Here is a 13643-nt window from a genome sequence, read left to right as displayed (position 1 = left end):
CGATCACCACACAGTTCCATCACTCCCACTCCACGATCACCACACAGTTCCATCACTCTCACACCTCAATCAACAAACATTTCCATCACTCTCCGTCCACTATCACCACACAGTTCCATCAATCCCACTCCACGATCACCACACAGTTCCATCAATCCCGCTCCACAATCACCAAACAGTTCCATCAATCCCACTCCACAATCACCACACAGTTCCATCAATCCCACTCCACGATCACCACACAGTTCCATCAATCCCACTCCACAATCACCACACAGTTCCATCAATCCCACTCCACAATCACCACACAGTTCCATCAATCCCACTCCATGATCACCACACAGTTCCATCAATCCCACTCCACAATCACCACACAGTTCCATCAATCCCACTCCACAATCACCACACAGTTCCATCAATCCCACTCCACGATCACCACACAGTTCCATCAATCCCACTCCACAATCACCACACAGTTCCATCAATCCCACTCCACAATCACCACACAGTTCCATCAATCCCACTCCACGATCACCACACAGTTCCATCAATCCCACTCCACAATCACCACACAGTTCCGTCAATCCCACTCCACAATCAACAAACATTTCCATCACTCTCCCTCCACAATCACCACACAGTTCCATCACTCTCCCTCCACGATCACCACACAGTTCCATCACTCTCAGTCCACAATCACCACACAGTTCCATCAATCCCACTCCACGATCACCACACAGTTCCATCACTCTCACTCCACAATCACCACACAGTTCCATCACTCTCACTCCACAATCACCAAACAGTTCCAACACTCTCACTCCACAATCACCACACAGTTCCAACACTCTCACTCCACAATCACCACACAATTCCATCACTCTCACTCCACAATCACCACAGAGTTCCATCGCTCTCACTCCACAATCACCAGACAGTTCCATCGCTCTCAGTCCACAATCACCACACAGTTCCAACACTCTCACTCCATAATCACCACACAATTCCATCACTCTCACTCCACAATCACCACACAGACTTCCAACACTCTCACTCCACAATGACCACACATTTCCAGCACTCCCACTCCACGATCACCGCACAGTTCCATCACTCCCACTCCACTATCACCACACAGTTCCAACACTCTCACTCCATAATCACCACACAATTCCATCACTCTCACTCCACAATCACCACACAGTTCCATCACTCTCTCTTCAGTGTCTCCAGACCATTCCGACACTCCCATTCCACCATCACCACAGTTCCATCACTCTCACTCCATAATCACCACACAATTCCATCACTCTCACTCCACAATTACCACACAGTTCCATCACTCTCACTCCAGTGTCTCCAGACAGTTGAATCACTCCCACTCCACGATCACCACACAGTTCCATCACTCCCACTCCACGATCACCACACAGTTCCATCACTCTGACACCACAATCAACAAACATTTCCATCACTCTCACTCCACAATCAGCACACAGTTCCAACACTCTCACTTCACAATCACCACACAGTTCCATCACTCTCACTCCACAATCACCACACAGTTCCATCACTCTCACTCCACAATCAGCACACAGTTCCATCACTCTCACTTCACAATCACCACACAGTTCCATCACTCTCATTCCACAATCACCACACAGTTCCATCACTCTCACTTCACAATTGCCACACCGTCTCAACACTCTCAGTCCACAATCACCAACCAGTTCCATCACGCTCACTCCAGTGTCTTCAGACAGTTCCATCACTCCCACTCCACGATCAGCACACAGTTCCAACACTCTCACTCCACAATCAACAAACATTTCCATCACTCTCCCTCCACAATCACCACACAGTTCCATCAATCCCACTCCACGATCACCACACAGTTCCATCACTCTCCCTCCACAATCACCACACAATTCCATTAGTATCTATCCACAATCACCACACCGTTCCATCACTCTCATTCCAGTGTCACTACACATTTCCATCACACTCACTCCACAATCACCACACAGTTCCATAACTTATCGAACCACAATCAACTCACAGTTCCATCACTCTCCCTCCACAATCACCACACAGTTCGATCACTCTCCCTGCACAATCACCACACAGTTCGATCACTCTCATGCCACGATCACCACACAGTTCCATCACTCTCACTCCACGATTACCACACATTTCCATCACTCTCACTCCACAGTCGCCAAACAGTTCCATCACTCTCACTTCAGTGTCTCCAGACAGTTCCAACACTCCCACTCCACGATCACCTCACAGTTCCATCACTCCCACTCCATGATCACCACACAGTTCCATCACTCTCACTCCACAATCACCACACAGTTCCATCAATCCCACTCCACAATCACCACACAGTTCCATCACTCTCACTCCACAATCACCACACAGTTCCATCACTCTCCCTCCACAATCACCACACAGTTCCATCACTCTCCCTCCACAATCACCTCACTGTTCAATCACTCTCAGTCCAGTGCCTTCAGACAGTTGAATCACTCCCACTCCACGATCACCACACAGTTCCATCACTCTCACTCCACAATCACCGCACAGTTCCATCACTCTCCCTCCACAATCACCACACAATTCCATTAGTATCTATCCACAATCACCACACCGTTCCATCACTCTCATTCCAGTGTCACTACACATTTCCATCACTGTCACTCCACAATCACCACACAGTTCCATAACTTATCGAACCACAATCAACTCACAGTTCCATCACTCTCCCTCCACAATCACCACACAGTTCGATCACTCTCCCTCCACAATCACCACACAGTTCGATCACTCTCATGCCACGATCACCACACAGTTCCATCACTCTCACTCCACGATTACCACACATTTCCATCTCTCTCACTCCACAGTCGCCAAACAGTTCCATCACTCTCACTTCAGTGTCTCCAGACAGTTCCAACACTCCCACTCCACGATCACCTCACAGTTCCATCACTCCCACTCCATGATCACCACACAGTTCCATCACTCCCATTCCACGATCACCACACAGTTCCATCACTCTCACTCCACAATCACCACACAGTTCCATCAATCCCACTCCACAATCACCACACAGTTCCAACTCTCACACTCCCCAATCACCACACAGTTCCATCACTCTCACTCCACAATCACCACACAGTTCCATCACTCTCCCTCCACAATCACCACACAGTTCCATCACTCTCCCTCCACAATCACCTCACTGTTCAATCACTCTCAGTCCAGTGTCTCCAGACAGTTGAATCACTCCCACTCCACGATCACCACACAGTTCCATCACTCCCACTCCACGATCACCACACAGTTCCATCACTCTCACACCACAATCAACAAACATTTCCATCACTCTCCGTCCACAATCACCACACAGTTCCATCAATCCCACTCCACGATCACCACACAGTTCCATCAATCCCACTCCACAATCACCAAACAGTTCCATCAATCCCACTCCACAATCACCACACAGTTCCATCAATCCCACTCCACGATCACCACACAGTTCCATCAATCCCACTCCACAATCACCACACAGTTCCATCAATCCCACTCCACAATCACCACACAGTTCCATCAATCCCACTCCACGATCACCACACAGTTCCATCAATCCCACTCCACAATCACCACACAGTTCCATCAATCCCACTCCACAATCACCACACAGTTCCATCAATCCCACTCCACGATCACCACACAGTTCCATCAATCCCACTCCACAATCACCACACAGTTCCATCAATCCCACTCCACAATCACCACACAGTTCCATCAATCCCACTCCACGATCACCACACAGTTCCAGCAATCCCACTCCACAATCACCACACAGTTCCATCAATCCCACTCCACAATCAACAAACATTTCCATCACTCTCCCTCCACAATCACCACACAGTTCCATCACTCTCCCTCCACGATCACCACACAGTTCCATCACTCCCAGTCCACAATCACCACACAGTTCCATCAATCCCACTCCACGATCACCACACAGTTCCATCACTCTCACTCCACAATCACCACACAGTTCCATCACTCTCACTCCACAATCACCAAACAGTTCCATCACTCTCCCTCCACAATCACCACACAGTTCCATCACTCTCCCTCCACAATCACCTCACTGTTCAATCACTCTCAGTCCAGTGTCTCCAGACAGTTGAATCACTCCCACTCCACGATCACCACACAGTTCCATCACTCCCACTCCACGATCACCACACAGTTCCATCACTCTCACACCACAATCAACAAACATTTCCATCACTCTCCGTCCACAATCACCACACAGTTCCATCAATCCCACTCCACGATCACCACACAGTTCCATCAATCCCACTCCACAATCACCAAACAGTTCCATCAATCCCACTCCACAATCACCACACAGTTCCATCAATCCCACTCCACGATCACCACACAGTTCCATCAATCCCACTCCACAATCACCACACAGTTCCATCAATCCCACTCCACAATCACCACACAGTTCCATCAATCCCACTCCACGATCACCACACAGTTCCATCAATCCCACTCCACAATCACCACACAGTTCCATCAATCCCACTCCACAATCACCACACAGTTCCATCAATCCCACTCCACGATCACCACACAGTTCCATCAATCCCACTCCACAATCACCACACAGTTCCATCAATCCCACTCCACAATCACCACACAGTTCCATCAATCCCACTCCACGATCACCACACAGTTCCAGCAATCCCACTCCACAATCACCACACAGTTCCATCAATCCCACTCCACAATCAACAAACATTTCCATCACTCTCCCTCCACGATCACCACACAGTTCCATCACTCCCAGTCCACAATCACCACACAGTTCCATCAATCCCACTCCACGATCACCACACAGTTCCATCACTCTCACTCCACAATCACCACACAGTTCCATCACTCTCACTCCACAATCACCAAACAGTTCCAACACTCTCACTCCACAATCACCACACAATTCCATCACTCTCACTCCACAATCACCAGACAGTTCCATCGCTCTCAGTCCACAATCACCACACAGTTCCATCGCTCTCACTCCACAATCACCACACAGTTCCATCACTCCCACTCCATGATCAACACACAGATTCATCACTCCCACTACACGATCACCTCACAGTTCCATCACTCCCACTCCATGATCACCACACAGTTCCATCAGTCCCACTCCACAATCACCACACAGTTCCATCACTCTCACTCCATAATCACCACACAGTTCCATCACTCTCACTCCATGATCACCACACAGTTCCATCACTCTCTCTTCAGTGTCTACAGACCAATCCAACACTCCCATTCCACCATCACCACAGTTCCATCACTCTCACTCCATAATCACCACACAATTCCATCACTCTCACTCCACAATCACCACACAGTTCCATCGCTCTCACTCCACAATCACCACACAGTTCCATCACTCTCCCTCCACAATCACCACACAGACTTCCAACACTCTCACTCCACAATGACCACACATTTCCATCACTCTCACTCCACAATCACCACACAGTTCCATCACTCTCTCTTCAGTGTCTCCAGACCATTCCAACACTCCCATTCCACCATCACCACAGTTCCATCACTCTCACTCCATAATCACCACACAATTCCATCACTCTCACTCCACAATCACCACACAGTTCCATCACTCTCACTCCAGTCAGTTCCATCACTCTCACTCCAAAATCACCACAGAGTTCCATCACTCTCCCTCCTGTGTCTCTAGACGGTTCAATCACTCCAACTCCACGATCACCACACAGTTCCATCACTCTCACTCCACAATTACCACACAGTTCCATCACTCTCACTCCACGATCAGCACACAGTTCCAACACCCTCAGTCCACAATCACCACACAGTTCCATCACTCTCACTTCACAATCACCACACAGTTCCATCACTCCCACTCCATGATCAACACACAGTTCCATCTCTCTCACTCCCCAATCACCACACAGTTCCATCACTCTCACTCCACAATCACCACACAGTTCCATCACTCTCCCTCCACAATCACCTCACTGTTCAATCACTCTCAGTCCAGTGCCTACAGACAGTTGAATCACTCCCACTCCACGATCACCAGACAGTTGCATCACTCCCACTCCACGATCACCATACAGTTCCATCACTCCCACTCCACGATCACCACACAGTTCCATCACTCTCACTCCACAATCACCGCACAGTTCCATCACTCTCCCTCCACAATCACCACACAATTCCATTAGTATCTATCCACAATCACCACACCGTTCCATCACTCTCATTCCAGTGTCACTACACATTTCCATCACTGTCACTCCACAATCACCACACAGTTCCATAACTTATCGAACCACAATCAACTCACAGTTCCATCACTCTCCCTCCACAATCACCACACAGTTCGATCACTCTCCCTCCACAATCACCACACAGTTCGATCACTCTCATGCCACGATCACCACACAGTTCCATCACTCTCACTCCACGATTACCACACATTTCCATCTCTCTCACTCCACAGTCGCCAAACAGTTCCATCACTCTCACTTCAGTGTCTCCAGACAGTTCCAACACTCCCACTCCACGATCACCACACAGTTCCATCACTCTCACTCCACAATCACCACACAGTTCCATCAATCCCACTCCACAATCACCACACAGTTCCAACTCTCACACTCCCCAATCACCACACAGTTCCATCACTCTCACTCCACAATCACCACACAGTTCCATCACTCTCACTCCATAATCACCACACAGTTCCATCACTCTCACTTCACAATCACCACACAATTCCATCACTCTCACTCCACAATCACCACACAGTTCCATCACTCTCACTCCACAATCACCACACAGTTCCATCAATCCCACTCCACAATCACCACACAGTTCCATCACTCTCACTCCACAATCACCACACAGTTCCATCAATCCCACTCCACAATCACCACACAGTTCCAACTCTCACACTCCCCAATCACCACACAGTTCCATCACTCTCACTCCACAATCACCACACAGTTCCATCACTCTCACTCCATAATCACCACACAGTTCCATCACTCTCACTTCACAATCACCACACAATTCCATCACTCTCACTCCACAATCACCACACAGTTCCATCACTCTCACTCCACAATCACCACACAGTTCCATCACTCCCACTCCATGATCACCACACAGATCCATCACTCCCACTACACGATCACCACACAGTTCCATCACTCCCACTCCATGATCACCACACAGTTCCATCACTCTCTCTTCAGTGTCTACAGACCAATCCAACACTCCCATTCCACCATCACCACAGTTCCATCACTCTCACTCCATAATCACCACACAATTCCATCACTCTCACTCCACAATTACCACACAGTTCCATCACTCCCACTCCATGATCAACACACAGATCCATCACTCCCACTCCACGATCACCACACAGTTCCATCACTCCCACTCCATGATCACCACACAGTTCCATCAGTCCCACTCCACAATCACCACACAGTTCCATCACTCTCACTCCATAATCACCACACAGTTCCATCACTCTCACTTCACAATCACCACACAGTTCCATCACTCTCTCTTCAGTGTCTCCAGACCATTCCAACACTCCCATTCCACCATCACCACAGTTCCATCACTCTCACTCCATAATCACCACACAATTCCATCCCTCTCACTCCACAATCACCTCACTGTTCAATCACTCTCAGTCCAGTGCCTACAGACAGTTGAATCACTCCCACTCCACGATCACCAGACAGTTGCATCACTCCCACTCCACGATCACCATACAGTTCCATCACTCCCACTCCACGATCACCACACAGTTCCATCACTCTCACTCCACAATCACCGCACAGTTCCATCACTCTCCCTCCACAATCACCACACAATTCCATTAGTATCTATTCACAATCACCACACCGTTCCATCACTCTCATTCCAGTGTCACTACACATTTCCATCACTGTCACTCCACAATCACCACACAGTTCCATAACTTATCGAACCACAATCAACTCACAGTTCCATCACTCTCCCTCCACAATCACCACACAGTTCGATCACTCTCCCTCCACAATCACCACACAGTTCGATCACTCTCATGCCACGATCACCACACAGTTCCATCACTCTCACTCCACGATTACCACACATTTCCATCTCTCTCACTCCACAGTCGCCAAACAGTTCCATCACTCTCACTTCAGTGTCTCCAGACAGATCCAACACTCCCACTCCACGATCACCTCACAGTTCCATCACTCCCACTCCATGATCACCACACAGTTCCATCACTCCCATTCCACGATCACCACACAGTTCCATCACTCTCACTCCACAATCACCACACAGTTCCATCAATCCCACTCCACAATCACCACACAGTTCCAACTCTCACACTCCCCAATCACCACACAGTTCCATCACTCTCAGTCCAGTGTCTCCAGACAGTTGAATCACTCCCACTCCACGATCACCACACAGTTCCATCACTCCCACTCCACGATCACCACACAGTTCCATCACTCTCACACCACAATCAACAAACATTTCCATCACTCTCCGTCCACAATCACCACACAGTTCCATCAATCCCACTCCACGATCACCACACAGTTCCATCACTCCCACTCCACGATCACCACACAGTTCCATCACTCTCACACCACAATCAACAAACATTTCCATCACTCTCCGTCCACAATCACCAAACAGTTCCATCAATCCCACTCCACAATCACCACACAGTTCCATCAATCCCACTCCACAATCACCAAACAGTTCCATCAATCCCACTCCACAATCACCACACAGTTCCATCAATCCCACTCCACGATCACCACACAGTTCCATCAATCCCACTCCACAATCACCACACAGTTCCATCAATCCCACTCCACAATCACCACACAGTTCCATCAATCCCACTCCACGATCACCACACAGTTCCATCAATCCCACTCCACAATCACCACACAGTTCCATCAATCCCACTCCACAATCACCACACAGTTCCATCAATCCCACTCCACGATCACCACACAGTTCCATCAATCCCACTCCACAATCACCACACAGTTCCATCAATCCCACTCCACAATCACCACACAGTTCCATCAATCCCACTCCACGATCACCACACAGTTCCAGCAATCCCACTCCACAATCCCCACACAGTTCCATCAATCCCACTCCACAATCAACAAACATTTCCATCACTCTCCCTCCACAATCACCACACAGTTCCATCACTCTCCCTCCACGATCACCACACAGATCCATCACTCCCAGTCCACAATCACCACACAGTTCCATCAATCCCACTCCACGATCACCACACAGTTCCATCACTCTCACTCCACAATCACCACACAGTTCCATCACTCTCACTCCACAATCACCAAACAGTTCCAACACTCTCACTCCACAATCACCACACAATTCCATCACTCTCACTCCACAATCACCACAGAGTTCCATCGCTCTCACTCCACAATCACCAGACAGTTCCATCGCTCTCAGTCCACAATCACCACACAGTTCCATCGCTCTCACTCCACAATCACCACACAGTTCCATCACTCTCCCTCCACAATCACCACACAGACTTCCAACACTCTCACTCCACAATGACCACACATTTCCATCACTCCCACTCCACGATCACCACACAGTTCCATCACTCCCACTCCACTATCACCACCCAGTTCCAACACTCTCACTCCATAATCACCACACAATTCCATCACTCTCACTCCACAATCACCACACAGTTCCATCACTCTCTCTTCAGTGTCTCCAGACCATTCCAACACTCCCATTCCACCATCACCACAGTTCCATCACTCTCACTCCATAATCACCACACAATTCCATCACTCTCACTCCACAATTACCACACAGTTCCATCCCTCTCACTCCACAATTACCACACAGTTCCATCACTCTCACTCCACGATCAGCACACAGTTCCAACACTCTCAGTCCACAATCAGCACACAGTCTGATCTCTCTCACGCCACAATCACCACACAGTTCCATCACTCTCCCTCCACAAACACCACACAGTCCGATCACTCTCACTACACAATCACCACACAGTTCCATCACTTTCCCTCCACAAACACCACACAGTCCGATCACTCTCACTACACGATCACCACACAGTTCCATCACTCTCACTTCACAATCACCACACAGTTCCATCACTCGCACTCCATGATCACCACACAGTTCCATCACTCCCACTACACAATCACCACACAGTTCCATCACTCTCAGTCCACAATCACCACACAGTTCCATCACTCTCACTCCACAATCACCACAGAGTTCCATCACTCTCACTCCACAATCACCAAACAGTTCCAACACTCTCCCTCCACAGTCACCACACAGTTCCATCACTCTCACTCAACGATCACCACACAGTTCCATCACTCTCACTCCACAGTCACCACACAGTTCCATCACTCTCACTCCACAATCAACAAACATTTCCATCACTCTCCCTCCACAATCACCTCACTGTTCCATCACTCTCACTCCAGTGTCTCCAGACAGTTGAATCAGTCCCACTCCACGATCACCACACAGTTCCATCACTCCCACTCCACAGTCACCACACAGTTCCATCACTCTCACACCACAATCAACAAACATTTCCATCACTCTCCCTCCACAATCACCACACAGTTCCATCACTCTCACTCCACAGTCACCTCACTGTTCCATCACTCTCACTCCAGTGTCTCCAGACAGTTGAATCACTCCCACTCCACGATCACCACACAGTTCCATCACTCCCACTCCACGATCACCACACAGTTCCATCACTCTCACACCACAATCAACAAACATTTCCATCACTCTCCCTCCACAATCACCACACAGTTCCATCACTCTCACTCCACAATCAGCACACAGTTCCATCACTCTCACTTCACAATCACCACACAGTTCCATCACTCTCACTCCACAATCACCACACAGTTCCATCACTCTCACTCCACAATCACCACACAGTTCCATCACTCTCACTCCACAATCAGCACACAGTTCCATCACTCTCACTCCACAATCAGCACACAGTTCCAACACTCTCACTTCACAATCACCACACAGTTCCATCACTCTCACTCCACAATCACCACACAGTTCCATCACTCTCACTTCACAATCACCACACAGTTCCATCACTCTCACTCCACAATCACCAACCAGTTCCATCACGCTCACTCCAGTGTCTTCAGACAGTTCCATCACTCCCACTCCACGATCACCACACAGTTCCATCACTCCCACTCCACTATCAGCACACAGTTCCAACACTCTCACTCCACAATCAACAAACATTTCCATCACTCTCCCTCCACAATCACCACACAGTTCCATCAATCCCACTCCACGATCACCACACAGTTCCATCACTCTCACTCCACAATCACCGCACAGTTCCATCACTCTCCCTCCACAATCACCACACAATTCCATTAGTATCTATCCACAATCACCACACCGTTCCATCACTCTCATTCCAGTGTCACTACACATTTCCATCACTCTCACTCCACAATCACCACACAGTTCCATAACTTATCGAACCACAATCAACTCACAGTTCCATCACTCTCCCTCCACAATCACCACACAGTTCGATCACTCTCCCTCCACAATCACCACACAGTTCGATCACTCTCATGCCACGATCACCACACAGTTCCATCACTCTCACTCCACGAGTACCACACATTTCCATCACTCTCACTCCACAGTCGCCAAACAGTTCCATCACTCTCACTTCAGTGTCTCCAGACAGTTCCAACACTCCCACTGCACGATCACCACACAGTTCCATCACTCCCACTCCATGATCACCACACAGTTCCATCACTCTCACTCCACAATCACCACACAGTTCCATCAATCCCACTCCACAATCACCACACAGTTCCATCTCTCTCACTCCCCAATCACCACACAGTTCCATCACTCTCACTCCACAATCACCACACAGTTCCATCACTCTCCCTCCATAATCACCACACAATTCCATCACTCTCACTCCACAATTACCACACAGTTCCATCACTCTCACTCCACGATAAGCACACAGTTCCAACACCCTCAGTCCACAATCACCACACAGTTCCATCACTCTCACTTCACAATCACCACACAGTTCCATCACTCCCACTCCATGATCAACACACAGTTCCATCTCTCTCACTCCCCAATCACCACACAGTTCCATCACTCTCACTCCACAATCACCACACAGTTCCATCACTCTCCCTCCACAATCACCACACAGTTCCATCACTCTCCCTCCACAATCACCTCACTGTTCAATCACTCTCAGTCCAGTGCCTACAGACAGTTGAATCACTCCCACTCCACGATCACCAGACAGTTGCATCACTCCCACTCCACGATCACCATACAGTTCCATCACTCCCACTCCACGATCACCACACAGTTCCATCACTCTCACTCCACAATCACCGCACAGTTCCATCACTCTCCCTCCACAATCACCACACAATTCCATTAGTATCTATCCACAATCACCACACCGTTCCATCACTCTCATTCCAGTGTCACTACACATTTCCATCACTGTCACTCCACAATCACCACACAGTTCCATAACTTATCGAACCACAATCAACTCACAGTTCCATCACTCTCCCTCCACAATCACCACACAGTTCGATCACTCTCCCTCCACAATCACCACACAGTTCGATCACTCTCATGCCACGATCACCACACAGTTCCATCACTCTCACTCCACGATTACCACACATTTCCATCTCTCTCACTCCACAGTCGCCAAACAGTTCCATCACTCTCACTTCAGTGTCTCCAGACAGTTCCAACACTCCCACTCCACGATCACCTCACAGTTCCATCACTCCCACTCCATGATCACCACACAGTTCCATCACTCCCATTCCACGATCACCACACAGTTCCATCACTCTCACTCCACAATCACCACACAGTTCCATCAATCCCACTCCACAATCACCACACAGTTCCAACTCTCACACTCCCCAATCACCACACAGTTCCATCACTCTCACTCCACAATCACCACACAGTTCCATCACTCTCCCTCCACAATCACCACACAGTTCCATCACTCTCCCTCCACAATCACCTCACTGTTCAATCACTCTCAGTCCAGTGTCTCCAGACAGTTGAATCACTCCCACTCCACGATCACCACACAGTTCCATCACTCCCACTCCACGATCACCACACAGTTACATCACTCTCACACCACAATCAACAAACATTTCCATCACTCTCCGTCCACAATCACCACACAGTTCCATCAATCCCACTCCACGATCACCACACAGTTCCATCAATCCCACTCCACAATCACCAAACAGTTCCATCAATCCCACTCCACAATCACCACACAGTTCCATCAATCCCACTCCACGATCACCACACAGTTCCATCAATCCCACTCCACAATCACCACACAGTTCCATCAATCACACTCCACGATCACCACACAGTTCCATCAA

This window comes from Hypanus sabinus, chromosome 7 (assembly GCF_030144855.1).
Source record: "Hypanus sabinus isolate sHypSab1 chromosome 7, sHypSab1.hap1, whole genome shotgun sequence".
Classification (NCBI taxonomy): Eukaryota; Metazoa; Chordata; class Chondrichthyes; order Myliobatiformes; family Dasyatidae; genus Hypanus; species Hypanus sabinus.
This window is presented reverse-complemented; position numbering follows the sequence as displayed.